This window comes from Falco rusticolus, chromosome 2 (genome assembly GCF_015220075.1).
Source record: "Falco rusticolus isolate bFalRus1 chromosome 2, bFalRus1.pri, whole genome shotgun sequence".
Lineage (NCBI taxonomy): Eukaryota > Metazoa > Chordata > Aves > Falconiformes > Falconidae > Falco > Falco rusticolus.
The window spans coordinates 74,913,157-74,922,846 of record NC_051188.1 but is presented as its reverse complement, the minus strand read 5'-3'; positions in this window follow the sequence as shown (position 1 = coordinate 74,922,846).

Genomic DNA, 9,690 nt, shown 5'->3' with positions numbered 1-9,690 from the left:
CGCTGCACACGTGCGGCGCTTCCCAGCGCACCCAGGTACCACTGGCAGCCTCTGCCTTGCATCAACACTGGAATAGCCTTTGAGGTATTCAGAGTGGAGATCTGAACTGGGCCTCTGTAATATAGATTGTAGCCAGATGTGAACCTGAAACTTTTCGGAACTGGAAAATGAATATTGAGAACTAAATCTCCATGCCGCTGCCAGTGCGGGGATGAAGGATCATGCTCCGAGTCTTCAATCTAATCAGCAGCACTGGCAAGCCAGTATATTGTGCCTTCCCTGAGGCAGCTCTTGGCAAACTGTTTGTTCAGCAGTAACATGACAAATGGTTTTATTCCCAGTTCCAGCCAGTAGTGTAAGGCATCGTGAAGGCTGAATCATAAGGCAGAAGGAAGTCTCTTACTTGACTGGTCCCGGGATTCTTGCTGCCCTGGGCTGCTGACAGCCCTGAGGAGAGGCGAAGCCCACCTCTGGGGCTCAGGGTGCCCTGGGTGGTACCTGAGTCTGCCAGGGCAGGGGATGGAGCTGTGTGGCTGTGCCGGCATGGTCCCCGTGCCGGTAGGAAACAGCACGCTCAAGCCAGTGGCTGGTGGCTGAAGCTTGGGTGAGCATCCTGTCCTGGCTGCTGGCAGGGACAATGGCCCCTTGGCATCCCAGGGTGCTGGTGGTCCTCATGTGCTCCTGAGGCAGCCCTCAGCGCTCATCACTTGGCTTGTATTTATGGGCTTCCTACTTCAGAAGTCCATTTATTTAATTTCCCATGCCCTCCCCTGATGTTTTACGGAAGCATCACCTCTGCCACTGGCTGCCACAGCAGGTGTCAGTGGCCATCCCACTCCTTGGTGGCCAGTGCTTCTGCTCACACCTGCCAGGCAGCAGAAGCAGAGCCGCTGGGAGGCAGGACTGATGCAAGCAGCATTATGGAGGGGCCGTGCTCAGAAGGCATGGGCTAACAAGAACATGGGGTTGACTGAGAGATCTTTGGTGTGCCCATCACTCTGTTAGTCCCCGGGTTGACCAGGGAAGTAGCTTCAGATGGTGGTTGCTATAGTCCACCCATATTTCCAAAAGTAAAAATACTGTAGTAGGATCTATATGTTACATACTTAATAGGCAGACAACATGAACATGTGCACTTTTGTGCTGACACCAAAGTCCTGCATATGCCTTCCCAAAAGAAAAAGACATGAACCCCACACAGCCTACAAATGCCCAGGGATCACAGAACCATGGGCTCTGCTCTCAAAAATGAGAAAATATTTTCTTATCTAGTACTGGTCCATCTTTCCTGCCCCGTGCGTAATGCTTATGATTAAAGTGGGAACACAGCATCTTCCTAGCACGTAAGGAAAGCATTCACCTGTGGACCTGTTAGCACGCACCCTGTGATATCTTTTAAAGTACCCTTGGAGCACATTGCAACAAGGAGACAAATTATACCAGACAGTTAAATTAAAAACAAAAGACCAGGTTTTATTACCCTTCTCCATGCTGAAAAGTACCTCCTTTCTGAAGCAGTCCTGTTGATTTCAAAGCCAAATTAAATCTCCTGAAAGAGAGAGGAACAAAACCAACAATATGCTTCAGCACTTAGTACTGTAATTTGTTAATTTTTCCACAGTAAATTAATTAAAATCTGGACCTTTGATGTAAGCGCATAATAATGTCAGATTTTTTTCCTTAGGTATCACTTTCACAAAATATTTAAACTTCCGTGTTAATTAAGAGAAAAGCTTTTAATGTTTCTAGAAAGAAAGAAAGAAAATGTATTAAAAAATTGAAGCTTAAAATCCCTGTTCCCCTTTCTAGCAACTGGAAACCAACCTGCTCCTGCAGACCTTAGCATGTATGTGTGGTCAGCCTCCAATGGAGGGGATCAGTCCCCCTCTTCTCTGCCAACAGTTTTCTTCCCCTTTTAGCATGTATCCAAATTAACAACCAAATTAGTGGTGTGGTCTCTGGCTCTCAGTACTGGTCCTGATGTGGGTGCGCTGGAGGGACAGAGCCTGACCTCTGGACAACCTCTTGCCTCGACTTCCCACATTAATCTCGAAACCTCTTGACTTCCCAAAGTCAGCTCCTGTATCTGTGCCACAGCATTAGCATCTGCGGTGACTTGGGCTTGCCCCCACGTGCCTCCAGCTTGCTTCGGCTTTGAGATTAAGGCAGTTTATTTGTCAATTATGCTGTTTCTTACTGTTTGGGAAACACCATATTACCGCCCAAATAACTGTGGCTTAAATGCTGTGTAGTCTTTCTCATGCTTTAAACCCAGGCACAGGGTGTAGATCCGGCTCTCCAAGCTCTTGTTAGCTGTGTAGGGCTAAAACCACCACTGGGATGACTAGGGCACTATTACTTACATCTGCTTAAATGCACTGCAGGTGAGGGGCTGGATGGACCTTGCTTGGTCCCAACTGGTCTGCATGGGGCAGGATGGCATTATGCTCCCTTCCTAAGTGGGGCCACGCTGGGGCGCAGAGGTTAAGTAGTGTCTTATCTGTCCCGGTGAGTGCTTGGGTCCAAATCTCTTGACCCAAAGCTGCTCATCCTGCCCTGCCAGGGATGCTTGTCCCGCTTCCCAGACCCTCGCCTTGGTGACCATGCGCTGTCTTAGCCTCTATCAACAGGTACTAAATATGTCAAGGACTGAAGCAAGAATTCAGGGATCTACCCTCAAAGGTTTTGTTGATTTATCTTTGCTATAAATCTATTTCTTTTGAGTGATCTGAAATTGATTTCAGGCTCATTCCTCCGTTCCCCCATTTGGTTGTAATTTGGGATGTCAAGGAAATTGTGTTGAAAGAAGAAGATGAGCCGATATGAAAAGGGATTATCTGTCCCATATGGGTAGAAGATGGTGGTGCGGGGGAGAAGGGGAAAGAAAATGTTTGTCTCTACATGTTTGCACATGTGCAGTGTTGGGCAGGAGTGGGCTTCCAAAAGGAAAGGAAAAATCAAAAGAAAAGCCTTAGCTCGACAAAACCATTCCATGACAAGTTAGTAGTTTTGTTAAAACCATCCCTTGGGTAGGGAAGGATATACAGGCGAGTGGCCTCACATGGGAAGTTTACGTGTGCACTATTTTAGTATAAAAGAAGACTTTTGCTTTCCGAGGAAACACACACAACTGAAAGGATAAAACAGATTCCTTTTGCAGATCTGTCAGAAAATTATGAAGTATGCATCAGGAAAAGACTTTCTCACTTTTCAGCGTTTTTCATCTGGATTCACTCTGAATGAGAGGATTTATGAAGACTGGGACAAACTTTTGGTGTCATCTTTTGCAGCTACATATCGCTCAGGTACAAAAAGTGACAAACACTTTAGTGTGTATCATCTTCCATGTGGATTTTCTACATCTTATTGAGAAGGGGCTGCTTTGCCACATGAGTTTGTCACATCTGGGAGCCCCCTTGCCTCCTGCAGTGCTCAGGTAGTCTCCCCACCTCACCACTCTGCTTCTGCAGCTGCTGGCGCTGGGCAAGGAGGTGCCTGTCACTGTGGCTTGGCATGTCCTTCACTGAGGAGTGATTTTTTGGAGCTCCTGTGTTTAACTGATGCTCTTTTGCCCATACCTCAGGCTCTTCCCTGAGCTGAATGTCTCAGTAGTTGCCCTTGGCTTCCTGCCACCAGCCTGTCCAAGGCCACCATACATTTGGGTATCCCCAGATGTGCCCTCCATCTCTGTCTGGAAATTTTGCCCCAGTGGATTTGATCCTCAGACGTGTTCTGTGTCAGGCAGCCAGGGTTGTTCACGCTGGGAGGCCAGGCCTGGCATCCTGCACCTCAGTGGGGTGAGTGCTTGGCTAGGAGATCTTGGGAGGATATTTCCTCACCAGTTTTCACCCCCTCACTGAGATCTTGCCTAGCTGTCTCCTAGCTCCCACCCTGAAGCTTTTTGCCTCAGGGGAGGAGGAGGAGAGGTGCAGCCCTGCTTAGCCTGTCCATGCTGCACATGGAACAATCAGACTTATACATCCATATACATCTTCCCCTTCCTTTCCCCACTGTCATTCTTCTAGCATGCAGACAGGCTCCATCTCCTTGACTGATGTCCCTCGCAACTCTATTCCCAAGGTGGTTTCAGAATGCTTCTGCATGGGTAGGGGTCTCCCCATCCAGAGGGGCTGGCAAAAGAGCACAGTATGGCCAAAACCACTGTGCTGAAGAGTACTGAAATTACTAACAAGAGGCAGGGGTCTGTTGCAGATGGCCTCTGCTCACAGGGGTGGCACACAGTCCCTCAGAGCCAGCTAGGTCTGAAGCATGAGAGCCCCTCCACAGAAGAGCACCTGGGCAGATCATTCAGGGCAAGATGGGCAATATGAGCACAAAGCACCTTCTCACCGGGCCATTAAAGGCTCCTGAGAGACAGCAAATGCCCCTCTTGTATTGATATTTGTCCCTGGAAGGTGTGTCAAGGAGGGACCATTCTGCTCCATAGCTTCTTGCCAATACTGGTGATTTGAGGCTGCAGAACTAGGCACCTACTAAAATGTGCATTTATTGCAAGAAGCTTTACCAGAAAAAAGAGGAAAATTAAGAAAGTAATAATATTTGCTTACAGCAGCTTGAGGATCGAATCTGCAAGTGTCAGGTGGAGCTCACCTTGCTGTTTCCATGCCCAGCAGCTCCAGGTCCTGCTGCTGTGTGACAACTCACTGTCTTCACACTGGCAATGCCCACACTGGTATGGTGTGTGCAAGTCAGAGGCTTGTGCATAGCTGTGATCCAAAGGTTTTAATGTCCCCTGCCCCCCTGTCTCCTTTCCTGTGGGCAGTGTCTCAGAACTAAGCCAAATCACCCTCTCTTGGGGCTGAGGACATTGCTCTGCTCTCTGCTCACATATCCTCTGGTCTGGGCTCCAGCTGGGTGGTGTTTGGTGCTAGACGTTGCACAGGGGAAGATGTGGTGAGGTACAAATAGTGCTGAAGGCGTCTCCCTTTCTGGGCATTGCCATTTGCCTTATTCCCAGGGATGCTGTGCAGTTTAGCTGCCTGCCTCCAGATGCGGGGACCGTGACAGTCTGGCCATGGGCATGTCTCTGCCTCTGCAGGATGCAATGACAGCATTCACTTCTGTGGGGCAGCAGGAATAAAAAAGGAGAGAAAGACTTGCAGTCTGTGCCTACTGCTGGGCAGATGAGATCCAAAGCTGATAGTGTTATCTTTCTGGACACCACATTATAGGTCTTCTGTTTCCAGGCTGGGAACAGTTCCCTAAACAAACATATTTGATGGACATACACAGTTTCTTAGCTGAAATCGCTCAGGCCCATCTGTTAACATGGCATAGTGCCCACTCCCGAGTTGGTGAGATGTTGGCCATAGGGCATAAATACCAAGTAACTATGGGTTTAACATGAGCAGCCAGCGTAATCATCTAAATATTCCCCACCTCTCAGAACTCTGTGCCTCCAGCCAATGCTGCCACAGTCTTGCTGTCTTCTTCTTCAGCCCTGCAGGCCACTAGTTCAAAATACCAGCCCCAAGGCTACCCCCCAGATGCAGGCAAGAAGACTGGACTTTGACCCACTGTTGTGCCGTGGAGGAACAGGGAAGGTGCTTTCCCTGAGAAAACCTCCCATGGGATTTTTGTGTGTTGTTCATGCTGATGCAGGAGCTAGGAGAAAACTCTATTTGCACAAGCAGAAGACCTTAAGGAGCTTTCTGAGTAACAGTATGGCTGATTAGCAAGGGGGCTTGTAATACAGACAAGTAGTGGGCAAAGGCAACCTGAGGTTTGGCACACATGTAGACCAATAATCAGGGTGTTACCTGTCCTCCTCTAATTCAGCAAAGTTAGTCTCCTGCAGCAGCAGCCCAGGCTGCAGACTCTAATATGTCTACAGTACTGTCACCAGTTTTATTAATGTGGTGCAGTAAATACTGCTCCGACAGTTTAACAGAGCTGCTGTGGGGTTTTGCTCGATTTTTACTTGTTTGAGTTGTCTAAGCCAGAGCACCTTTTTGAGAAGACTAGCCCTCCTCGTGCTCCACAGCCCTGAAAATCCCTCTTTCAGGACGTGCCATTTCCAAAATGGTGGCTGCTGGTTTGAGCACCAAACCACCCACCTGGCAGGGGTGGGAGTGGGTGTAGCAGACTGTTCTGCTAAAATGGGAACGAAGCTCTGCCAGGGAGAAGCTACTGGTGAAGGGGACCTGTAAGAACATTTTTTTTCTGATTGGAGCATTACTGGAAAAGTGGTCCAGCATTTTTTTTAAGGTTGGCAAGCATGGAACAGAAAGGGAAGCCAAAGGAATTCATGATGGCAGTACCAGCTGTGCTAGCACTTAGTGCGCTAGGGAAACCTGTGGTATTTCTAATAAAACATGATCGTTATGTGCCTATTGCAGCCAAAATATGCAATTGTGATGATGCTATCGTTACTGTTCTGGAGCTGGAAACTGACATAAGTCTAGTGAAGTCAACAGAGCATTTTTATTCTTTATAGTAATGATGATGACGTGAGCACCTTTCAGAAAAGCATTCAGGGATGTATTTACCTGACACTTGTCAGTTGCCAGCAGAAGGCGATATCCTGTGATGTAAAAGAGCTTAATTTTCCAAGTGAAGCATTTAATTTTTTAAGCCTTACACAAGTATCATTTATGTAAGATCTCTCCCTTGGCATGTCCATGTGTACTAAATACTCCGTACTCCCTGTAACACTGCACCAGTGAACCAGAGCATCACAGAAATGGGTATGTTATCATGAAGCACGTGAATGTAATTCAATTATTTAGGTGTGAAGAATGCAAGCTGATTGACCTTAGCTAGGGATCTGACTTGTGAGCTGGGACTGTAACGCACTCATTCCGAGCAAACTGAGTTTTTCTGTGCTTGGCTTCATGGATCTTTCCCCAGTCTGGCTGGTCTCTACTCACCTGCCCTCTTGCTGCCTCATGCAGCTCATATCTGAGATGAAACAAAAGGCGTGGGCTACACTTCCATGGTTTTTATAAGGCTCAACTCAATTTGAATGTGATAGTCTTCATATGAGCAATAGTGAAAAATAAAGTGGTCAGCTGTTGAGAGGGGGAAGCCTTTGTATTGCCTTTGTATTTAATACTGCGTGTGTATTTGTTAAGAGGTTTTTGTACCAAAGATTCTCAGCTTTAAATGCAGATAATGATATGCCTCTGCAGAAAGGGTTTTGTTTTGTTTTATTTTGTTTTGTCCTTGGGGAACCATGAAAGTCCTGGCAATACCTTCTCTGGAGCTGCTAAACTTCTTACTGAGCTTTTTATTAGTCCCTGCATAGCAAAACATGATTTTTTTTTAAAAAAGGATGCTTCTAGCAGCTCCTAGTATTTAATACACGATGGCATCATCTTTTTGCTGTTGTCAGCAGCCTGTGTTAATGCTTCTCTTTGGACTGTTGCACCATACTGCCAGTGCACAAAAGGTAAAACTGGTACAGCTTTTTTAAGGAAACGTTTGTTTTTGTTTTTGTTTTTGTTTTTGTTTCCAAGTAATAATAGGGTTGGGCAAAAAAGTGATCAAGCTGCATTAGTTTCTGCACAAAATTCTCCTGCGGTAAGCCTGAATGCGCCTTTCCCAACATGTGACCCAACAGGAGTAAAGACTCCTAATTTATTGGAGGGGCGCTCTTTCAGTTTGTGTTTTATTGGTAATTTACAATGCTGAATGCCCTCATATTCACCTTTCCCTCTTCTCAAGTAGGTGAACACAATGGAATTGTCTTGGTTGCAGAAAAAGGGATGCTTTCTCTGAGCATGCCCCATTAATTGGAAACGGGCAGACAACTGACAGGAGTGCGGTGGGTGTGATTATCAGTGCCGGATGAGAGCCATTAACAAAATGGAGAGTGTCATCTTCAGAGCACAAATATTTTCCCTCGCCATAATACCCTCTCAAGGGGACCTGAAGTGGACGCGCATTGTCCCACGTGCTCCCAACCCCACCGCCAATCATTTTTTTTGCACTGCTGGGGTTTTCAGCGCCCGTGAGGGAGCGAGCACGGGGCAGCCCAAGAGATGCCAGCACTTAGGGGCTATTGTACTTTTCTTCCCCCCGGACAAAGCATCCCCCAGCCCTTCTCTGCCGGCCCCTGGAACCACATCGATAACTGAAAGCCAGAGGAGTAATATCCCGGGCCTTGCCCCGGCATCTCCCAGAAGTGTTTCCAGGATCAGAAAGATTTTTCTTAGACAAACTGGTTTGGGTTTAATTCCTTCCCAGCGCGCTCTCCCCTTTTTTTTGTTCCCCTCCTGGTGGAACAGAGGATGGGTTTGTCGCCCTGAATCGGGAGGATTGTTTCACATCATTGGGCCATTCATCCTCTCCCCTCCCCTGTTGTAAAACACCAGCACCGGCCCAGGGAACAGTGGGGGCATTGTGCGGTGGCACGATACCACCCAGATTTTACCTCAGCCCTCTCCGATCCCGGGTTTTGTTCCCCCTCAAAAGAAAGCATTTGCTCGGGGGAGGGGAGGGGGTGTTCCTATTGCTTCCACTAACACGGAGGTTAAAGGAAAGATTGATGGGAGAAAGTTCACCTAGAAAACCAGGATAAATTTCTAGCTGGCCAAGGCCAGTTGTTTCATTGTCCGGGGGCCATGTTTTTTGTTAATTATCTCTCACTCTCGTCTTTTATCGAGGAAACTGGCAGCAAAGCGCGGAGAAAGGAACAGGATATAGAGGTCAGCGGGTCCCGCTTGGCCACCTAGGTATTCCATTTTAAATGCGGAGGGCAAGTGAGGCACAGGGTGATCTTTTTGGGTGGGGGGAAATGGGGACCGTCAAAGTAATAACTGGGGGTAGCCCCGGTATTCACGCCCCAAACTCCCACTTCTGTCCGCAGGCTAAAAAAAAGGGAAAAAAAAAAAAAGAAAAAAGGAAAAAAAAGGAAAAAACCAAAAAGAAACACTGGAAAGGGACTTTTTCTTTCTTTCTTTCTTTCTTTCTTTCTTTCTTCTTAAAGGGAGGAAAGTTGCTTCAAACAAGACCATGTTGTCAAGGAAATAAACCTTAGCGAGGGTAGGCATTAAACACACAGCTGCTGGACTTGGCCGGCCCTTAGACACTGGTGGTAATGACAATGATTCTTGGTGGCAGCAAACCAGATCTAAACATAAATAGGGCTGCATGAAAGGAGAGGAAATGGAACAAAACAGTTCCTTGGGTACCACTGGCAGAGGAATAACATCAATTTCGATTAAAAAGCGAAAGAATTCTCCTGTTTCCACACATTAGTAAAGGCATGCAAATTCATAACTCACCAACAATGTACCTTTGAAATGCAGCTGCACCCCACAAACAGGGCCTTTCTCCCTGCAGAGAAGCAGCCCTGTTTTAAGCAGAAAGAAAACAACTATTGAAAAAGCCACAAGGGTCCCTAACAGTGGGGAGGGGTGTTGGGGAGAGGTGGAGGAAACGTGTTGGGTTTGGCAGATGCGGAAGATCAGTGTTTTCCATATAATGGAGCCTTCATATCTGGTCGTTCCTGAAAAAAACGGTGCTTCCTAGGAACTGCCGGCAGGTTGGCCTTTGGCAGTTGTTGGCAGTGCCAGGCATGGATGGGGCATTTCTATGGCCCAGGGGCTGTGGTGGGCAGGGTCTTAGGGACAGAGGCAGCTCCTGGGGCGGACAGTACAAAGCCTACAGTGTCCCTCTCTCCTCTCCCATCCTCCCTGGGAGGGCTGCTCCTCTCACTGACGTTTC